The sequence below is a fragment of the Podarcis tiliguerta genome, assembly GCF_965153285.1.
Source record: "Podarcis tiliguerta genome assembly, chromosome: 9".
NCBI lineage: Eukaryota > Metazoa > Chordata > Lepidosauria > Squamata > Lacertidae > Podarcis > Podarcis tiliguerta.
In genome coordinates this window covers 50,544,271-50,567,814 of record NC_139542.1, presented here as the reverse complement: position 1 = coordinate 50,567,814, position 23,544 = coordinate 50,544,271, and the positions used below count along the sequence as shown (strand labels likewise).

At 41.3% G+C, this 23,544-nt stretch overlaps 1 protein-coding gene and 1 long non-coding RNA gene across 3 annotated transcripts in view; one reads left to right on the top strand and one right to left on the bottom strand.

Annotated features, from left to right (window-relative positions):
- Window positions 1–23,544, top strand: part of MTNR1A (melatonin receptor 1A) — a 66,997-nt gene that overhangs the window by 24,592 nt on the left and 18,861 nt on the right. The gene's annotated exons all lie outside the window — the stretch shown is intronic.
- The window catches only part of LOC310657414, a 75,107-nt gene continuing 65,429 nt past the window's right edge, over window positions 13,867–23,544 (bottom strand). The window contains exons 2-3 of the long non-coding RNA XR_014501761.1: window positions 16,340–16,500; window positions 13,867–13,911 (exon numbers count right to left, since the gene is read on the bottom strand). This is a non-coding gene — a long non-coding RNA (uncharacterized lncRNA). The remainder of the gene's footprint in view (window positions 13,912–16,339; window positions 16,501–23,544) is intronic.

Below are 23,544 nucleotides of genomic sequence, written 5' to 3'. Positions count from 1 at the left end.
TCCTGGAATCTCCCACTTTTCCTCGGGACATCCCTATTTTCATTAGAGAAATGTTGGATGGTATGGAGTTATGCAACTCCCGAGCCAAGGAGATAAGTAACTATACAACCTTCAGAAGACACCTGAAGGCACCCCTGTGTAGAGAAGTTTTTAAAAATGTTTAATGTTTTACTATTTAATATTTTAATATATTAAAAATATATGTGGGAAGCTGCCCAGAGTAGATGGGGTGACCTGGTCAGATAGATGGAGTATGATGATGATGATGGAATAGGACGTCCCTATTTTCATCAGAGAAATGTTGGAAGTATGAAGTCCACAAATATTCATCACTATAGGATGCATTTAGCACAATAGTAAGAGATATAGTGGCATAATAAAAAATACTTCCAAACATGCTGTGTCTGTTATATTTCTGCAGTCTGTAAGGAATATTTATACTGTCTCTTGAGATAGATGAAGCCTGAAAGGATTCAAGAGCCCATATGGAGTGCTTCAGACTGAAATATTAAATGCAGCAGAACTCTAAATCTATCAGTCAATCAGAGTGATGTTTTATTTACATGGACTCAGGTCCTTTCTAGATCATCATTTTATGATGCAATGAATACATAGTTGTGAGTCAGTTGTTGTGAGAGATAATGCCTTTCCTTTGACTAATGCATTTGTTGGAGGGAAATCACCCCCCCCCCAGCACTCAAGCTGTAATGAACTGTAATATTTGGGGAAAGGAAAAAATGGAGCATAGATCATCCAGCTAGCCCTCTTCCTTGGCCAATTGATTGCAAGAGGTTGGGATATTATAAACACCTGCTAGGTCCAAGGGAACACTGCTTTAGCACTCAGTAAAATCTCTATCTGTGTGGCTAAAAGGGCAAAGCAGATATGACTCCCCCCCCCCCAATCCCTTTTTATTTCTTAGCTGTTGTGAATTCTTAATCACTGGTTTCACATCTAGAACAATAGCTTTTGATAGCACCACTGTCTTCAGCTGACAATTATGGATCTTCTCCAAGCACAAATAAAAAATGTTCCTTTGTGCATCAAAGAGATGATGGGGGAAGAGGAGGAATACAAAGAAAATGAAATCTAGGGAATGTGGAAAAGACATCTTTCAGAACCTTCTACTAGTCATCAACATGATTATAATTCTGTGTGATTACACTGAAGTTTAAGAAAAGGAAGTTGACATGCTCCTTTTTATACTTGGTGTAGTATAGCTTTGAAAAATGAACAAGTTTTGAGCTGTAATCGGTTCGAATCCCCAAGATGGGGTGAGCTCCAGTTGCTCTGTCCCAGCTTCTGCCAACCTAGCAGTTTGAAAGCACATCAAAGTGCAAGTAGATTAATAGGCACCACTCTGGCAGGAAGGTAAACAGCATTTCTGTGTGCTGCTCTGGTTCACCAGAAGCGGCTTAATCATGCTGGCCACATGACCCAGAAGCTGTACGCCGGCTCTCTCGGCCAATAAAGCAAGATGAGCGCCGTAACCCCAGAGTCATCCGCAACTGGACCTAATGGTCAGGGGTCCCTTTACCCTTTACCTTTAAGGTTGCTATTTTATTTCTGACTATAGGGCTTTTAAAAAAAAACCATTTCCCAAGCTGTAGTGTTTATATATTTTAATTTTAGTTAAAAAATATTACACTAAAACTACAAATGTATAAACCAACATGTACATGCAGATCCTGCTGTCAGAACCTTTGGAGGTTAACTTGTCCTCCACTTTTCCATAGGAATGCTATTATCTCCATTCACACAGCTATGAGGAGATGGGTGATTAGTGATTTACAGAGAATACATATATTTGTCCTGCCCCCAACGAGAGATAATTTAGCCAGATCCAGTTAAACTTTGAAATGTAAAATATCAAAAATTACTCTGAATACCTCATCCCAAAACTTATGAATATTAAGCTTTAATGCATTGCCCTGTTAACAAGAACTCAGAATGTGGCTTTCCCCTCTGTCATGGGAAATAATACTTGTCATTGGAAAAGGAAATGTGAATTGAATGAGGTCATTGGCACATTAGTAGAAATAAGGAAACGTTTTAGTATGGTTCATTTACAAAAGAAGGTCTGAGTTCTTCTTGGATATCTTTTGGGTCACAGCCTGCTTCAGCCTGAATTTGACACAAGTAGAAAGGATCTATTTCTCTATTGTCATAAGAATGTTCTGCCCATAAGCAAGTTTGTCAAACTACCCACAATAGTCATTAACTGGGTCTTTTAAGATAGATGTACATGGCACTAAGCCAGTTATCTCTACATCTTCAGTTGGATGTCTATTGTGTAAAGGTCCAGTGGCTTTAAAAGTTAAAGTATTTCTTCCGTACCTCTCTGCGCAATATGTGTTTATGGCTTCTTCTTTTTTAAATGAACATTGTTTTAAAAAACATGGTGAGGTCGTTATGGGAATAGTACAGTTCCAGCTGACAGTCATGCACTGCCCTCAGTCTGGTATGTGAAAATCTTGCTCATGGCAGGCAAACTATGCCAGGGATTCAGGGAATGCTCTGATTCTGCCATGTAAGATAATGCCGCTTTAATTCTCATTCTACTTACACATTCCAAGCATAATCAAACCACCCAAAAAGAAACATGATTATTTCGTGTGTGTGTGTGTGTTATACCCCACTTTTCCATGAGCAAGCCTATTCCACTCCTATAGGCTGAGCTCTGAGAAAATTAACACAACCCAGTTCTGCAAATTTCAGCTTGTTTCTGATGGATCAGCCTGTGTGATATCACCAAGAAACTTCCTTCTCTGTTCTTGTATTTCCTTTAAAAAAACCAAACAAGTTTCCTTTAATAAAAGGCAACCCCACAACAAGCAGGCAAAAAGAATGAACGAACCATCACATGCCACTTTTAAGACTGGAAAAGAAAGGCAGTCCTCCTGAAGAATAGTGGGCACAAGCAGGTGGCTGAGTCAGCACTTTGATTCACCGCTTTGTGTGTCTGCTATTACCATTGTGATTTGAAGCTTGAGCTTTTGATGCAAACTCTGTTTCTCCCTTGTATGACTTCATTCTTTGTCGATTTAATCCCAAGGGGAGTCTCTTATGTTGTTCAAGGTGGGGTTACCTTGACAACATCATGGTACAGTTCAGCGTTGCACTCCAAGTTTCTAAAGGCTGATTTGGTCAAAGCTGCAGTTAACTTTTTTTTCTTGTATCTTTCTTCATAAAGACTCATTTCCCCCACTTATATACATACTAATTTGCATTAATATGGAGTGTGCTATATTTGCACATCAGTAGCACGAGGGGAAAAAAACAAACTTTCATGATTTTCCACTGGTTTAAATGATTTGCATACCCTTCAGCTAAATTCATTCCAAAGTTGTACAAAAAGAAAACAACAAGGTTTGTTTTATGTTTGATAAACAAGAGGCTTGCAGGGCTGAAAAGTGCTAGCCAAATCTGCAAAACCTTTCTAAAGAGACTGGAGATATTCCATCACAACAAATGTTAGCAATGTTGACTTTGTCCCTCAACCCAGAAAACACATTTTCACATTTATATGTTTCTAAACAGTGCATGCACACACAAAAATAGAGTTGAAATGCTCTTTCTCCTAATCCAGGGGTTGCCAGTGTGGTGACTGTGGGTATAATTTTCAGGTTTTGTGTTGTGGTTTTATGTTGTGAACCACCCTGAGACCTGTGGGTATAGGGCAGTATACAAATTTAATAAATAATATGTTTTTATCACAGCTCAGACTGATTCTCCAGTATCAGACTTTTTTATGTAGATCCCTTTGAAAAGCTAAGTGTCTGTGTGTGTTCATATGTGTTCTGTGTTTATGGGTGGGGAAAAATAATCCAGGGGAGTGTGGAATGAAGTTACCAGAATAAATGGCACCCACAGCACTCATTCAAAAATCCAAATGTTCCCAAGAGCCACTAATCTGTGGTTGCCATGAGCCAGTTTGATCAGAAATGGATATAATCGTATCAGTGTCACATGTGCAAGAAACTGGGTTACATTTTACATGAAAAGAAAGCTGATCTTTGCGATAGTCTACTATTTCAGGCTTGTATTTACAAATCTGTAGGTCTTAGCTATACTGTGCTTCAGTTATGGTTGGGAGATGGCAGAGCTGCATAGCAGGAGGTTTTCAGAAAAGTGTTTATCGTTATTGAAGCAAACCTTCTCAAAATAGACATGTGATATTTAATTAACACATGCACACTTTAATTATGGATTTTTCTACCGAGCACATTCACAATATGTGCAGTCCTGCTGGTATATTTATCTTCAGACAGGATTTTGAAGGGATCCCCACCAAGAGCCTCAATCTGTTCTTCCTCTTTGGTGCCTTTTTCTTTTTCCTTAAAAAAAAAGAATCTATATGATTGAAATTAACAACAGCCTGCCAAAACTCTCCTTGAGTCTTTTCACTTTTTCTTCATTTAAATGATAGATTTGTCTCATTTAACTGTGTAATAATGGGTATTCAAGAAATAATGGTGCGTTGGAGGTGAGCTCTTCTGTTGAATGTTTCGTCATACTCTCTATTCAGATCTGGTCTTAGATTGGGGTTTGTGTGTTTAGAAGTGTTGTGGCCCTATTTGCGTGTCGAGGTCCCCAAGCCACCCCGCAAATAACTCACAACACACACATAATTTTTATTTAAGGTTTTTGGCATAATTTTGGCCACAGCTTTATTGAAATACATAAACATGAGTGGTTGTTTAGGCATTGGTTAAGACTATCTGCCCCCCCGCCTGGGGACAGAACTGACTTCCGGGCACCACCGAAAGCCAGTAAGGGAAAACAATATCGGGGAGAAAATGGAGCTGAGACACAGGCCCTCACCTCTCCCTGCATGCTCCCCGAGGCTTGCCGGCCCTAGCCCCATTCCAGGGATTCGGACGAAAAGATGGCAAGCCCCTGGATTCCTTTAACGGAATTCCCTTTCCGCAGCAACCATGGAGGGGCAGGCCCAGCCTATCCTAACCCCTCCTCCAACCAATTTATAACCAATGCCTAACCGCAACCATACAAGTTGTGACGACTTGCAGTAGGCAAAAACCAAATGGCCCAGCCAATCAGCCAGATGGACAAAATTCCTACCAGGCCCCTGCCCCAACGGCAGACGACCCCATAACAGGCATAGCAAGGTCAACGCAAAAAATCCCTTAATTTAGGGCGGGTGGGCGGGTGATCTGATGGATATGGCAAGTCATGAAACCTACTGGCCACAGCTCCATCATAGAGCACACATTTTTCAGGCAAAACATCCTAGGTTTAATCTCCAGCATCTCCAGGTAGGACTGGGGAAGACCCAAGGAAGCTTCCATCAGTCAGTGCAGATCAGCCCTGCTCAACCATTTGCCTTTTAGATGTTGATGGCTTACATTTCCCATCGTCCCATCGTCCCTGACCATTAGCAATGCTGACAGGGCTCACAGGCATCACAGAATAATAGAATTTTAGAGTTGGAAGGGACTGAAGTGCCATCTAGTCCAACCCCCAGCAATGCAGAAATCTCAGCTAAAGCATCCATAACAGGTGACTACCCAACCTCTACTTAAAAAACCTCTACCTCACACTTCCCAAGGGAGTCCGTTTCACTGCCAAACAACTCTTAATATCAGAAAGTTCTTCCTAATGTTTCGTCGGAATGTCCTTTCATGTAACTTAAATCCATCGGGTTGGAGCAGGAGAAAACAAGCTCACTTCATATTCCATGTGACAGCCCTTTAGATATTTCAAGATGACTATCCTATCTCCTCTCAATCTCCTCTTTTCCAGTCTAAACATACCCAGCTCCCTCAATTGTTTCTCATATGGTTCGGTTTCCAGACCCTTGAACATCCCATTTGTCCTCCTGCACACTTTCTAGCTTGTCAATATCCTTCTTAAATTGTGACTACTAGAACTAGACACAGCACTCCAAGTTTGGTCTGACTGAGGCAGAATAGAGTGGGCTATTACTTCCCTTGATCTGGACATTACCGTATATTTCTGTTGATGCAGCCTAGAATAGCATTAGCTTTTTCTTTTTCTTTCTTTTTTTGCTGTTGTATCACATTGTTGTAGTCTAAATCATTTGGAGGGCACAATACTGAGGGAGTCTGGTGTAGTTGTACCATTGGTATTATATACACGTATTATATACGATATTATATACAGTGGTACCTCGGGTTACAAACTTAATTCGTTCCGGAGGTCTGTTCTTAACCCGAAACCGTTCTTAATCTGAGGCATGTTTTCGCTAATGGGGCCTACTGCTGCCGCTGCGCTGCTGGCACGCGATTTCCATTCTCATTCTGGGGCAACGTACGGAGGTACTACTTCCAGGTTAGTGGAGTTTGTAACCTGAAGCGTTTGTAATCTGAAGCGTTTGTAACCCGAGGTACCACTGTAAAGGGAATCACCTGTGTCCAGAATGTGGATTTTACTGGGTTTCAGAAAACTGTAGCAGGGTGTGTGGTTTGCCAACCTAGTAGGCAGGCTACAAGCAACTGTAGGTACCCGGCTAAAGACAGAAGGGTTAGGGAGACCCTGGCTCTGTAAGCAGAGCACACTCTGGATATGATGTGTGTTTTTATCTTCTTATTTTATTTTCTGGTTGAGTTCCATAAGCCCAACTGAAGCCTTGTCCTGTACTTGCAGTTCTCTGAACTGGTATGCCCACATAGAAGCACATTTCTTTACATGCAAGAAATAAAATAATAAAATAAAAACCACTTGATACAGCTTCTGTTTTACAGTCACTGGACAGCTGAGGCCATTATTTTTGCACCATTCAACCTGTCAGATTTCATTAGCTTACTGTCTACAGAGAACTCCCTCTACAACCAATTGCTTGTTAATTCATCTACAGCAAACTCTAAGGGAGTTCCCTAAAAAGCAATTTTAGGCAAAGTATTTGATTTATACATCCTTTGGCAGCACTTAGCCAACGTTCAGCGAGCGTCAGATGTTTGCACTTGCTCACAAGAGCATTGTGAGATTATTTTCAAAATCTTAAACTGGGGTGTGGGGGAATCTGTTTATGGTCATTTGGAGTGGAGGATACCATGTTAGAATCTGTGCTTGCTTATGATATTCTGCAAGATACTCCACAGAAGTCCTCTTTGTCCTCCTAGAGTACTCATCTTCTGAAAATTATTCTTGTTGTAATGCGACACAGTTAACTTTTTGTTTGAAAATTGTGTGTCAGACCCAGAAGTGATTCATACAGAGTGTATTATTTTGGATTGTTACAGAGAATCCAAATACATTTCTATTAAATAGGGCGTTGTTTGGGTTTTTTTTTAAAGCTTTATTTTTCATTATATCCGTCACAGCTGTCTTCTATAAAGTATACTGAAAATAATGATAACAGATAGCAATTTGATTCTGTAATGGAAAGTTGAATACCAGAAATTGTTTGTGGCACAGAATCCATTAGTTTCATATTGTTCCTCAGAGTTCCGACTAGTTCCCAGGTTCTTGTTGTTTTTGAATTGAAATCCCACCAATCAGCTGCTGGGCAGGGAAACAGAAGTGGGGAGTGAATGATGTCCAGCGCTTCTGCAATCCCTACCAAACAGCTGATTGTAGTTTGCTTCTTTTAAAATGATAGATGACCAGGAGGCTTCTTGGACTTGACTGAACTCTGTGCACACAGCATCCAGGATGTGAGCCCTCATCCTGCTAGGGATATATGTGTGGACACAAATTTGTAGAGAATGTACAAATGCTAAGATATATGTATGGATGTAACTTTAGATATGACAACTATAATTTAAATAGAAATAATACAATACAATAATACCTCTCACCCTAGCAAAGAAGACTGTAACCAGCTGATCTGTGTACTGTATCTGCTTAGTCTATTTCCTCTGATTTTTTAAACTGAATTTGGATTGGACAACTCTTCAAACAGAGCATGCTTCTAGGCAGATGACTCTAATAAAGTTGAACACACAATCACCCCAAGCTAAATAGGATTGCAACCTAATTCTGCCACTGAAATAAATAGCACTCTGGTTTGTGTGGATTGTGCATTTATATTTTGCTTTTTAATAGTTTAATAAGTGGGTAAAGGTAAAGGGACCCCTGACCATTAGGTCCAGTCGTGGCCGACTCTGGGGTTGTGGCACTCATCTCGCTTTATTGGCCGAGGGAGCCGGCAGACAGCTGCCGGGTCATGTGGCCAGCATGACTAAGCCGCTTCTGGCGAACCAGAGCAGTGCACGGAAACGCTTACTTGACACTAAATACTTATCAATATATTTGTATTTTCAATAAAAACTCTACAAAAGGGTATGCACATCTGTATGCTGTAAAATGAAATGAAATACTCAGAATTAAATTTTTCCAAGAACATTAATATCAGCAGGAATATAACTGGAACAGTTTTAAATAATAATTTTAGGACAATTATCTCTCACTGATGTTCCCAGATTCCTGCTGGAAAAAAATGCAAGTCTTCACTGGCAGAAAGGGTAAACTAAAAAGATAGCCCACTATATAGTACTTACTTAGACACATCACATGTTTGATATTGTTCATTGATCTACGGCTGTAGGGATCACTGAAAACTCTGGAAATAATTTGTAGATGCTTGAGAAAATTCGACAAATAACTATTATAGGATTGTCATATATTAGGCTCTGATCCAGTAAATGTTTCCTACATTTTGCTTTTCTTGTTGTTTGATGGGTTTTGAAGATTAATGAGTGAGATATGACTGAACTGAATTCCCAGTATTATAATGATCAACACAACACTTTAGCTCTCAAACAGTTTCGGAGTAGCAGGTGAGGGTCAACAAGAATAGCATGGATCTAAAGTTGTTCAAAAGCATCCGGCTAATTATTGTTTGTATTCTTCAAGTGCTGGTATATTAATGGTTTACTTTCCACATGAGTGGATGTTGTTGCCTCAATCACCTCAGAACATTAGAGGCTTATCTGAACTTTGCAATGATGTGTTGTTTAATTAGGTATTTCCATGTATATTATGCCCTCAACTGAACATCCAAGGGGGGAAAGGTTCAAAACATACACAAACATTCACTTACAAAAAGCCTGGAGGGAATACACACTTTATTAATCTTAGCAATATAGTGTGTGAGAAAAAATGACATAGACTCTCTGAAACAGCAAAAAAGTAATCTGACCCATTTGTCAGGCTGCAATAGCAAACAGATGTTTAGGTTCATATAGGCTTTTTGGGATCCCCACACTCTCCATAACCATTTGGGGGTCCTTTACCCACCTTCCTCATAGCAGCTGTTTTCTGACCGGTACCCCCAGAACTCTCTCAAAATTTGAAATGTGCTCACTGGTCCAAAAGGTTTGGCGACCCCTGCTTTAAGCCACAATAGATATTTTTAAAATCTTGGTTTCTTTGAGGCCAGTGGCTGTACGTTTGGGGCCCTCGGGAAGAAGACAGTTGGGGCTTAGCTTGTAGTTAAATCTGCCTTCTGACCTTTTCACAAAATTTCAGTCTTTAGAAAATCATTAAAATAATTGCTTAGAAATGCATTCAAGCAGCTGTAATTTACAGTATCAGTCACTAGAGGGGAAAATGGTCCACAGTTTTTGAATGAAGAACAATGCTAATACAGTGCTTTCCACCTTCCCCACTATTTCTGTGAATAGCAAACCAGGTATTTTAAATAGGACTTGCAAATGTTTTGAGACAAGGATGTCAAGCGATTGTTTAAATGCTTCATAACGTCGTAATAACGATGCAAACCTCTGACCACTGAAAATGAAGCCATGTTGGTGTAGGGAGATTTTGTGTAGTTAAGCAATGGGAAGTGGGCTGTGGGGTTATTGTAGTCTTTCCCTGCTCCACCACAAATCCCCCACTTCTCCTATTGGCTTTACTATAGTATTATGTCTGCCCCAGTGCTGACCATGGTTAACAACATGGGAACCATGGTGAACTTTATTATTCCTCACACCAGTGCAGACATGAAACCATAGCAAAAGCCAACAAAGTAAAGAAGAGAGGGGTGCATACCATAGAGAGGAGGAGCAGGCAGTGAGGCCATTCATGAATGCAAAATGAACTGTCATTTCAGCCTCTTTGTATATGCTGTGAATGAGCGCGCATGAATTTCTGCCTCAAAGCTTGCGTAGCCTAAGTTTGAACCAACGGAATTTGGTTCAGTAAAAGGTGGGGTGTGAAATGGAACAGCATCAAAAGGACATCACCCTCAAAAACCTCCCAATGCTCCAGTTTTGTGTGTCCAATGCACTTCAGTGTTTTTGTTCGTTAGTTTTATTGCTTTATTGTTGGCGCCCAGCTTCCCCTGGGCGTTTCTGCAACTTCTGTTTACGCAGTGTGGCCGTAAAGCAATTAGCAGAGTTACACAGCGGTCGTGTGTCGAAAGAGCAGTAAATCAGTCCCAAACATTTCTTCTGTCCTAATATCTCTTTATTGGTACAAAACAGCGTATTTACAAACTCCAACTTCCATCAGAGTTAAGCTGCATCTTCTCTCTCTGCTTGCAGCATCTTAACAGACTGCTTTCGATTTCCACTCAGCTCACAGCATTCGAAGCTGCTTTTGTCACGTCCTGGCTTACGATCTCATGTGGGTCATGTGACCTATGTAGGTGTGTGGCCCTGGAAGATGGCATCCCACTTTGTATTGAATGGTATGGTTTGCTCTATTTCATGGCTGATTTGCCCTTGTAAGCCCCACCTCTCAGGCTCGAGGCATAGAAGGTTAACCCTCTACACCCAACAGTTTTGACTTCTGTGTGGGTAAGATCATATTCCATTATCTTGGCCTAGCAGCTTCCAGAGGACATGTTCTTTCAAAAACTAAATATTGATGAAAGACAACAGGAGTAGCTGGACACAAGATATGGTGCTATCAGATGGGTTTTCCCATACCTACCAACTGTCCTGGAAAAAACAGGACATCCCATATTTTTTCTCACGAGAGGATGGTGGCAAAAATGGCTGCTGTGATCTCACACAATTTTGGGTCTGACTCTTGCCCCCCAAGAAAATGCTTTTGGGGGGCAGCGATCTCATGTGGGTCATGTGACCTATGTAGGTGTATGGCCCTGGAAGATGGCATCCCACTTTGTATTGAATGGTATGGTTTGCTCTATTCCATGGCTGATTTGCCCCCATATGAAGCAATGAATCATTCACGTCCATGTACATGGTTTAAAAAGCTGGTGAACTAGAAGGCATTAAAATGCTATGCATCAAGGTTGTTTTCTCAATAGTTAAGAAAGATTTCTTTTTATACCAAATTCCATTATCATGGTTGGAATGATCCCCTTTACTGGTCCTTCCTTTTTTTTAATCTCACTTTTTGAGGTGTCTTGTGCCAATAGGATCACTGTCCGGTGCTAGATATTACCCTTCTGTGGCCAATATTGCCATGTGGGCATTATCAGCCGTTAGTTAATGAGGTATTTTTTGCTTCTTTGCAAAAGGGCCACTTTTCTTATGAAAAATCTTAGCTATCTTTATGGTATAATGCTAGAGCAATGCGTGGTACAGTTTCTGTATTGTTGCTGGTTGTGGTGTGCACTTAGTTTATTGTTAAGCATAGAAATAGTGGTGTTCAAAAATGGGTTCATCCCACTCAAAGACTTCCTGTAGCAGTTAGTGGTTTTTGTTCAGAGCACACATTAGGAGATTTTGTTAAGGAGCTCTATTCTATTCCAGCAAATTATGTCCATGTAATCTGTAAGAAACTGGGAACATACATTTTGTTAATCTAGTAATAAAGATTAAGGGCAATTTAAAATGGATTAACCCGCATCCCACAAAATTGAACTCTTCAGTATGCGGTGTTGAGCTAGCAGTTTTATAGCATTGAAAGTAATCCTCAATCAGCAAAAATGTCATTAAAAGAACTAGAGAATCTGCTTTTATAGAAAAAAATGAATATAACATTATTTGCAAAAATCTTCACTTTAATTCTAATTTTCCTTAATTCACAAATTAATACTCAGCCTCCCCCCTTTTTGGGTGATATGAGCTGCTAGATCTTGAACAGAAATCTTCAATTAATTGCCCAGACCAAAATAGACCGTGACCTCAGTGAAAGCTACAGGTTCTTTTACAACATACACACCAATTCAGGACACAGTGATGATTCAAAACACCATTGGGGATCCCCAGTATCCATGGCTGAGATTCTCACCTACTCACCCATGGCAGAGATCCTCAATTGCAGCTTGAGAACATGGAGGAGAGCAAACAGGCAGTTTCCCATTCAATGTGATTGTGTATGAATGGGGAGCATGGTTTATAGGTGCAAATGCTGTTATAGAAAGGGAGTAAGAAAAAAGTGTAGGTCATTGGGAGCCAATGTGTTACCCTATGTGATACCCATCATGCCATGATGGCTGGGACTGAAACGTGTTGTACTGCAAAACATCTGCAATCCCTGACCAAAGCTTCTTCCTTCCTTCCTTCTTTTCGGCTGTAGCATTTAGGCCTGCAAATTATTGGTATGACTTTCATTATATAGATAGAAAGTGCAGTGCAACCCTACCTATGTTTATTCAGAAGTAAGTCTTGTTGGGTTAAATGGGATTTACTTCCAGGTCAGTGTGCATAGAATTGTAGTCTCAATAATCACCAATATATCCTAGATTCAGGTAAGTAGCCATGTTGGTCTGACACAGTTGAAATATATATAAAAATAAAAAAAATGTCCAGTAGCACCTTAGAGACCAACTAAGTTTGTTCTTGGTATAAGCTTTCGTGTGCATGCACACTTCTTCAGATACCAATATATACCAATATATCCTGTAAACCTGGGAGTATGACAGGTGTGCCGAGTTGGGCCCAACAGTGGGAGGGGGGCTGTTGCATGTGCATGATGTCACATGCACAATGCCCCACCCTCAGGCCACATCTGCCGGGACGTGCTGGTGCCTGCCGGGATACTCTGGTGATCGCAGCGGAGGGTACATAGAGTGAAAATCGCCCCCAAGCCTCCCTCCTGGTGGGCTGGCACTCTGGTGATTGCAGCAGGGGGAGAAAAATCACCCTCCGAGCCTCCCACCCGGCGTGGTAGCACTCACCCGGGGGGCGAGATGGCAGCCCCCTCAATATTGGGGGGGGGGCTTAGACCCCTGCCTCAAAATATTGAGAGGGCTGAAGCCACAAAGAACCAATGTCTGGCTATGCTTATGTAGGATTGCACTGTGATGCAACTTCATGGGCCTTAGTTCTGAATACACGTGCATAGGATGATGCTATAAGGATGCAATCCTATGTACACTTAACCATGGATAAGTCCTATTTGACTTAAAGGGACTTGCTTCTGATGAAAGATTGGACTGTAGCTATCTGTAGTTCTAAATGTCCTCTAGTTTCTAAGATTTCAGCAAAGCCCTATTACGTGAAGGCCCTTTATCTGAAAATATTACATGTTCCCCCCTGCTGCCGCCCTTTTTGGGAGTTCTACACACTGCCTATTGCACATTCTCACTAGTTTAATGTTTTTCATATCATTTTTGGATAACAACATTAGCTAATTAAGATTATCAATTACATAAGCAGCAGCTATCAAAAATACATCAGAACCGTTATACTGTTCCAGCAGACACACACACACACACACACACACACAGAGGGGGGGGAGAGAGAGAGAGAGAGCTGAGAAATAGCCTTTGTACAAAATTGCTGAGGCCACATCACAGATTGAAAACCCATTTTAACAGCACCCAGAAGTAGCTTCCAAATCCAATTAGCCCACTATGACCTAGCTAATCCAACACAGTTCTTTAAAAAGGAGTTGTGTACTTTTCATTATAACTTCTTATTTCTTCTATAATAATATATCACATTTCTGCAAGTCTGCCTGGTTTCTACTCCTGAACTGCTTTGCTCGTGTAGCTGGACAAATGCAGATTACAGCAGGAAGTGGATGCAAAGCTGATAGACTGCGTTCAGGGAACCTGTATCATTTTGCCTGCAAAAAGAGACCCCCATTAGATCCTTTGATGTTATGCTAAGAACTACCCAGAGGAATATCACAGCCCTCCCCTACTACAGTGGTGCCCCGCAAGACGAATGCCTCGCAAGACAGAAAACCCACAGGACGAAAGGGTTTTCCGTCTGCAGAGGCGCTTCGCAAGACGAATTTCCCTATGGGCTTGCTTCGCAAGAAGAAAAAATGATGAAAAAAAATCGAATTTTTTTTTTTTGCTCCAAAACCCCATATTCTGAATCGCTAAGCTGCTAAAAGCATTTTAGCAGCAAAACCGCTAATCCCCCCCCCAAAAAGCCGTTTTTAGCCCTTTTTTAGCCAATAGCGCTAATAGTGCTACTCCGTCAATGGGCTTGCTTCGCAAGACAAAAAAACCGCAAGACGAAAAGACTCCCGGAACGGATTCTTTTCGTCTTGCGAGGCACCACTGTATAAGGACCCAGTAGGACTTTGACCTAAGTAGCCGTTATATTCACCCCAAATTCATCCCAGACTTTAGATTTATTCTAAAGACAAGTATCAAATTATCAAGCATCAAATCTCTAGTGTCTAACAGGCCAGGAAATAAATGGTCTAGAATGAATGTGGATATATGAAGGCAATGGAAAAAAAATATGTAGTTTCCTATCCATTCAGCTACGGTCTATCTTTGTATCTGCCAACATCTTAAGAACACTTGCAGTATGATATTCTGCTCCTCACTCAATCCAAAAATACCGCCTGAGCTTTTTGACAAACAGCCAACTATCTGTGAGATTCTTTGTGCTTTTCAATTTCTGTAGCCTTTCAAGAGATGGTAGTTGCTTTCAGCTATGGGAGATTTTTTAAAAAAATAAATAAATCACAGTTTAATATGTTGTTTACCAATTAGTCTCAAATTCAGTCTGAAAACCGCAAGCATCTTTGATTTAAATCAGGAGTAGGGAACCTCTTTTAGCCTGGCAAATCTTCCAAGGTCGCATTCTGATGACGGGTGGGGCCAGAGACAAGAGGCAAGGCAAAAGTAGGTGGGGTAATTTTTCGCATTCTAAGGTATTTTATGTAGTTTTATGTATTTTCCATACATTTTATGTGTTTTTATATTGACTGCTCCCTTAGTCTTAATGAGAATTGTCTGTAAAATATGTTAAATGCCCATAAAATACATAAAAGCCTAAGGAAGTGTGGAAAGTGTTGGAATGATAAAAATGATCAGTTATGATTGGTGGAGGGGTGGAATTTGCTAGAAATAGCCTTATGGACTGCTTGAAGGAATCTGGCAGGTCCATGAACTGGGAGTTCCCCAACACTGATTTAAATAACAACAAAAGCCTGTCTGGGATCATATATTCCAGCTTGTATAGTCAATGAGGATCAATAAGATGGATTTGTTAAAATCCTGTCAACTGTTATCTTGACCCTGGTTTTTCTTACCTTACTGCATGCACAACCTGCTTCTGGCTCTCTATTTACCACCTCCAGTTTTGACATACATTGGTACCTCGGGTTAAGAACTTATTTTGTTCTGGAGGTCTGTTCTTAACCTGAAACTGTTCTTAACCTGAAGCACCACTTTAGCTAATGGGGCCTCTCACTGCCGCCGCCGCACGATTTCTGTTCTCATCCTGAAGCAAAGTTCTTAACCTGAGGTACTATTTCTGGGTTAGCAGAGTCTGTAACCTGAAGCGTCTGTAACCCAAGATCCCACTGTATGAGCAACAGAGTGTGGGGTGGCTACACCCACTCTTGACTGGCCAAGGGTAAATGCAGTCCTCAGGCCCAAAAATATTGACTAGCCCTGAGTTATAACTATTTCCAGTTTCTGATGAATATTAAGAACATAATTATAACATCTCAAAGCATTCAGCGTGGTGGAAAGCCTATAATCTGTATCTGGCTTACTACAGATCTCAACGTTTTGTCCTAATGCTAATTCAATCTGTCCTCACATCACCTCCTCAATCTTCCTGCTCAGACTTTTTCTCCACAATGTCCAATTAAGACTCATTCCTTGTATATTATTAGAAAACTATCCTGTGGCATTAGTGTCAAAGCTCATAGAATGCCAACAAATTCCTTTGGTCATTGCATGTAGAGGCAGGACAGCTATTGAGCTCTATCCTGAACAGTTGCTAGCACATTGATTCATATAATCTTAGAGTTGGAAGAGTCCTTGGTTCAGCCTCCTGCTCAGAGCAAGACTTACAGTGCCAGATACAACTACAGTAAATCTGGCAGATGATCATCTGACCGCTGCTTAACTTCTGCAAAGGTGAGACCACCATCTTCGGAGACAGTCTGTTCCACTATTGAACAGCTGATACATTCAAAGGATTATCTTGCTAGAGAGAAGGAATAAACGTATCATACAACCCTTGTCCTATCAAAACTTGTTGCATAGCATGGTAATGCAATCCTGTGACTCTCCTACCTGATGTTGATTCTTCCTGTACTGAGTTTCTCCAAGGCTCACTAGCCATCATTGAGAGAATGTGTTGGTCCAGATGAACTGGGTACCAGTTGTCCACCTGAGCCCATCTTAATTATTTGTTTTGGTTCTTTTTCATTAGCACTTTTTGTTATAGCTTCTGCCTGTGGGGAATAAGACAGAGAAGAACATTTTGTCACTTCTGGGTTCTGTTTTATTTTCTCAGCAGAGAAAAGGTAGACCGGTCTATTACTCTCATTTGATTCCTTGTGTTAGTGGGACATATTCCTTTCTGTCCCACTAACACAAGGTTTACATCATTAAAGAGAATACTTGTAACCATTCAACTAATAGTTTTATAGCCTAGCCATATTTCCTCCCCCCCCCCTTCCTTCGCCTTTTTGGTCATGAACCCAAGCTATTAAAGGAGTAAAGGTAAAGGTAAAGGTACCCCTGCCCGTTCGGGCCAGTCTTGCCAGACTCTAGGGTTGTGCACTCATCTCACTCTAAAGGCCGGGAGCCAGCACTGTCCGCAGACACTGTCCGCTGTCCGGTTCAAGTGGCCAGCGTGACAAGCTGCATCTGGCGAGCCAGCGCAGCACACGGAATGCCGTTTAAATTCCCGCTGGTAAGCGGTCCCTATTTATCTACTTGCACCCAGAGGTACTTTCGAACTGCTAGGTTGGCAGGCGCTGGGACCGAACGACGGGAGCGCACCCCGCCGTGGGGATTCGAACCACCGACCATGCGATCGGCAAGTCCTAGGCGCTGAGGCTTTAACCCACAGTGCCACCCGCATCCCTATTAAAAGAGTAGGTTATTGCTTATTTGGAAGAAGGATCGTAGACGTAACCTAGAATGGCTTTGAAGCTCTGTGTTATATATGTATATATCTATAGCTTTATACCTTGTCTTTTGCCAGTTGACTATAATTATTGCTAATAACAATAAATAAATAAATAAAAAGAATGCAGCTGACAAGTGAGGATGAATTAAAGTAGCCAACAACTTAACTGAAACAACCTTCAAGTTCAACCCAATAATTTTCTTTGAAAGCCATAATTAAAGAGACTTTAATACCACAATTGAGAAAATCCCCACCATACTTCAGATGACCATTGCAGAGTGGTGCGGAGAGTGATTTATGCCATGCTGAGCTTCTTGGGGGAAAGCATGAGATATCAATGCCACACTTCAAATCGTTACTATGGCAACTGGTAAGCCCTGATGTGGCTAAATCTAAGGCAGCCTAAGATATTGTAAACTGCCCTGTGATCTTTGTATGAAGGGTGGTATAAAATTTAATACATAATTGTAATAATAATTGAACTCCAAAGAACACTTGGAAAAAGATAAGCAAAGCCACTTAGACTGCAATTTTAAATAGACTTGCTTGGAAACGAAGCCCATTGAACTCAATGGGGCTTAAGAGTAAATCTGGATAGGTCTGGGTAAAAATGGATAATCTGATTTAAGTTATATTGTTGCTTTCAAATAGCAGTTTACTAAACTTTGGGCTGACTAGAAGAGCATCTCTATCTCTTCCAAATTTTGGCACCTGTCCCTTGACTTCGTACCTGTGGAACATATCCAGCAACCTAATTTAGCCACATTATTGCTTGTAGCAATTAAAAACTGCAGTTAGCCAAATTATGATATATACTTTTTCATGCACCAGTCAGCATGGCAGTGCTAGCTTTGAAATGACTGTGTTTAAATTCCTTCCCTACTGTGCAGACTTTAATTTGTTCCTATGGCTAAGATGATTATGTTTTATTTGTATTGCTACAACTGGAAATGTGTTCCTGTAATTAGATGGTTGATATATTCATCAGTTTCACTGGAAGTTAATTTATTCAAAGCAGTCTCATTTTTTATTGCCCAGAAAAATCTATGTACTATATATTCAAATCCACACCCAACGTAAAGACCTATTTCTTTGTGGGCAGCTTGTGCACTAGAAAAATGAGCCAAAAGTGACTTTTCAGAAGTCAGTCACAGCCACATCCCTGGACCACTTCCAATATTATTTTGGAGGGTTCCTCCAATCCCCTGGAGCATCTTTTCCTTCTTCTTTCAGTTGGTAGAGTAAAGGTAAAGGGACCCTTGACCATTAGGTCCAGTCACGGACGACTCTGGAGTTGCGGCACTCATCTCGCTTTACTGGCCGAGGGAGCCAGCGTATAGCTTCCGGGTCATGTGGCCAGCATGACTAAGCCGCTTTTGGCGAACCAGAGCAGCACACGGAAACACCATTTACCTTCCCGCCAGAGCGGTAACTATTTATCTACTTGCACTTTGACATGCTTTCGAACTGGTAGGTTGGCAGGAGCTGGGACTGAGCAACAGGAGCTCACCCTGTCGTGGAGATTCGAACCACCGACCTTCTGATCGGCAAGTCCTAGGCTCTGTGGTTTAACCCACAGTGCCACCCGTGTCCCTAGTTGGTAGAGTATGAGACTCTTAATCTCAGAGTCATGGGTTTGAGCCCCACGTTGGGTGAAAGATTCCTGCTTTGCAGGCTGTTGGATCCTCCGTACTGAGGAAGTTTAGTTTTCATTGGATACAAAAAATCCCACCTCTGCTTATGAATAGTGTATGTGTGACGTTATTAATCCCCCACCCATCTGCAGCCCTGTGCCCCAAACATTGTCTCCAGGGAATCAGGATACTGTCTAGTCTCTAGAGAAGCTTTCTTTCTTTTATTTTATTTTATTTTTGCAGTGTGTGTGTGTGTGTGTTTTAAGGGCAGCAGGAGCAGAAAGTACTTCTGCTTCCACAACATAATGTTTTGGTCCAAGGCCAAGCCACTGAGAAAGCAAAGCAAAGAAATTTTTAGTGTATGAGTGGCTCTGACTGCTTCTCAGTGATTTCCCATAGTTTAGTGACACCACCTTTGTATTTATCTGAGGATTTGAGTGGCTTCTTTGTCAATGATACCACACGGAAGGTGAATTCAATAAAAGCATATAACAAGAGGTTAGCACAGCTGAAAAATGTTCAGGTCACTTGGTGAAACAGGCTATTGTTGCCATGCATAGAGTGAGTGTTATTAAATGGATGAACCTGTTGAGCTATGCTTTAGAACAAAGGTTATACTGAAATCTAAATACAAAGCTATTTTCCATTCGGGAGGGGGTTGTTTAAAAAGTGTCTCAGTACTGCTTTAAATTTTGAGAGCATGCCAGCTATTAGTCTCACTTCAAATGCATGTCTTGGCAGGTACGTAAATATTGCGTGTAATTTATTGCATGAAGAAATAAGTGCCTGGAAGAACAGTCTGCCTTGGCTTTTAATTCCTGGCTCAAAGCTGTTTAGGATTTAAAAAAATATATTACAGATGTAAATTAAAACTTCATGAAGCAGTCAGAATCTGTTTTGGAGAAAGTTATTCATTGAATTAATGACTGCTGAAGTAACTGTATCTATTCCTAGCAGTAGTCACTGTATCTATTCCTAACAGTAGCAATGGTTGGTTGTGGGAAGAACCTTTTCCAAAGCAATTCGGGGTTTCACACATTTCCCATGCAAATTCTACCTTCAGATGTGCAAATTTATTTCTCCAAATGTGACTTCAACATTTTAACTCACTGCTGCAGAATAGAATCTGATTGTTTTAAACTATTTGGTCATCAAAACAAACCAACCAGTACCAAACAGCTTTTGCAATGATCATTAAAATTACATTCTCCCACACAACTGGTGGGATTTTTTTTTGGACCCAGTGCACTGCAGATGGATTCAGCCCTCCAGTGCGCTTATAAAAGAGGAAACAAATTTGCTGGTGCTTTGTAGCTAAAAAAAATTGCAGGTGGGATGGAGGGTCCAAAAATAAATCAGTGGCCCCACATAAATAATAAGATGTCCGACAGACAGAATGTCAACTGGTTAAGCTTTCAACATAATAGTATTTACATACTAGGCAAGCTTGATGTTCAATTTCTGCCTGCCGCAAAGCTGTTAGTCACAAGACCCCTGCTTTCCCCAAAGCCAGTCCTAAACCATGCAAAGAACTTGCAGCTGTAAACCAGATATGTTACCGTAGGTCTTTCATCAACCGATTTTAGTTCTTGATGCAAAACCAGATGTGGTATTTCAAATGGTTGTGTGTGTACTTTTCACAGCTTAACTGCATCCCTCCCCCCCCCAAAAAAATGCACATGCACCACCACACCAAGAGGCTGGATAACAACAGTGGATTATATTGTGGGGTTTTCATACACTGCAGCATGATCAATGTCATGGATTATGGGTGCTGTAGTCCAACATCTGGAGGCTACCACATTGGCTACTTGTAGCATAGGCAATTCTGAACCGGTTGGAGCAAAAGTCCAACTCAGTGTAAAGTTGCACCCTATGTTCCTTTTGGGCTGAGTAGACATGTATAGGATTGCATTTGTCCAGCATACCAAAAAGGAAAGGAAGTCAATGATTTTGAATTACAGTACTAATCAGCCCTAAGAACAAGTTATTCTAGGTTGTATCACCATCTCTGTATTCAGTTGTCCAAAAGCTCTTATATTCAAGTGATTACTTTCCTTCTCTGCTGCATTTGCAACTACTTCAGAGTGAGATCTTTGTAGAACTGGGTCATCCACAGGGGTTTAACACATGAAAGACCCCACTGCTAGTTAACTACTGTACTATAGCCACCACATGGGGATCTTTAGAGCACTTTTATCTGTGTTAGCTTGCAGACAGGAGGGAAAAGTATCTGTTTTCATCCACTGAGTGTCATGAATAGAATGGTTAGCTGCCTGGGAGACACATGGTGTCTTAAAGCTTACTGTGTGGTCCTTATGTGGAGGAACGTGCCTCTGGCCTTTCGCCTCAGGATTAAGCCCTGTCTTTCCACCCACCCCTTTACAGCAATGTGGCTGCCAGTTGTCTGACTCTATCCTGCATAGATTCCAACTCCTAGGGGCCAAGGCAGTTCCAGCCTCCCCCAATGTATTTTTTGAGAGTTTTGGGCCCCCTCAGTTTTCAGAAGCTGTTCAGCTCTGCCCCTGGTTCCTCGCGGCATCATGCGCATGACACCAGGACTTTGCACTATGTCGCATTGTGCTTCCTCAATCCTCTGGAGAAGCTGGCGCCTCTGCTATCCTGAGTGGTTGTTACCCTGTGTTGGAATTCACATCTTCTGCAAGTTGGATCTTTGTGGGAAATGAATTAATATAAATAGTTGGAAGCACACTAATGGTTTGTGGTATTATGAGACTGTACTTATAGCTGCTAGCTCAAGATTTGTATTATCTTCATAACAAACTGACCTAAAAGTATCAAACCAAATCTGAATTTTAAGCAAGAGTTTTGAGGAGCAAAGCACATGAAAATGAACTGATAAGTTCTCACTTTTGTTGGGATATCTAGAACAAATAACATTTATGGGTGGAAGTAGATGTTATAAGAAAAATGGCAATCTTATCAAATTCTCCCATTCTTTCACTCTTTCTCCTGCATTATATACTGCAACTTACCCTGCATCTTAATATTGTTGCAATGTGCTCTACTATAGCCCTGTTCAGTTTTATACCTGTGAGCATCAAATGCAAGAAAGTGTCATCAAGAATATATGGGATAGGCCTTTCTCCTATATGTGCAGACCAGCCATGCCCTTCAGACAATCTGTGATTGGCATCAGCCTGAAGGGGAATAAAGAAATATATGTAGGGCTCCCTCAACAGAGACAATCATATTGATTGATCAGGATTTATGTTGACATGTAAGGAGACCTACATCTGTGCTCATGTAGGCCCCCTCAGATTGCTGCCAATCACACATTGACTGGGCCCGGGTGTGACATGTCCAGTCTACATTTCAGAGTCTGGGAGGGTCACATGATCTGGATAGTCCTTTCACATATCTGGAAACTATGGGTGTCACTTACATATAGGACATCTATATACAGAGCACATGTACGACAGCATGTATGACGAGTGCACTTGTATCTGTTTTGCCATGCATATGAGTGCTAGGAATCGGAGACATGCTACATACTGTCTGAAGCAGACATGTGCATAAGTGTGACAGTGGACATGCACTTTGTCACAAATTTTTAAATGTGAGTAACATCCTTGAAGGGGATTGTAAAGTATGATACAATCTGTATTCTGCTTTTCCTCAGGGAATTCTCAGCTCTCATGGGCTGTTCCATCATTTTGTTTCGCATGGGATTGATGACCAACTGTCCTGTGTGTTAGCTCCACAGACATCCCACTCCAGTTGTTGGTATTAATCTTTCCTCTGAGCACCTTGTGTCAGTTTTCATAATAGAAGCTGGGCATGACGATTCTGGTAAATGTAATAGCCAGGGAGATGCCATGTAAAAGCAACAAGAACTAGCTTCTGATTTCCATGATATGCTTTGCCTATACACATTTGTAAAAGTCCCCACCTCATATCCATTTCTGTTAATACTCTGCATCTTCTATCTTCATCAGAAGAACATAATGGCTTCTGTTGACCATTACTGTGTAGTGGCCGGCGGAGTTCTAGTCATCAGATGACTAGCCCACACAAGGAAGTTGACTTATTACAACTTTTCTCCTCCCATATTTTTCGCACAGGAAGATATATCCTATGCTAGTAGACTACTCCCTGACTTCCTCCAAGGCCCAACAAAGGAACCAGACAGGGGCAAGGGTGCCGACTTGCCCCACACATTGTTGGGGCACATCACGTGATGCATCACGTTACGTGTCATGTGACACATCCCGCCCCCACCTAGTGCAACATCATCAGGGAAGCAAAGTGGGGCTGCCGGGGTCCACGCTCTGCCTCCTCCTCCCCACGTGACATTGGCATGGAGGAGGTAAAAATGAGGTGGGGGCTGAAGACCCCTCAGCCCCCACCACTTGGCACACCTGCGCAGGGGCTGTTCATAGACACCCATGCTGCCTGCCCCACTGGTTTCATCCCTGATATCCATGAGGATTCTATGTGCCTAGACAAACCTATGGAATGGGCATATCACTGGTTTCTATAATTATTTATTCATCTTATTGGTAGCTGTACCATTTATTGCAGCTCTGCAACTATGCCACTTTAAAATGATAACAGTTCCAGCTTCGTTCCAAATGAACTAAAAGGGATATAGTTTTCTCTGTATTTTGAGTTTTAAAAGTTGGCGAGGAGAAAATAACCCAGAGCTACTGTCCATAAATACATTTCAAATAGCCCTCAAGAAGATGAATGATATACTGGAACAA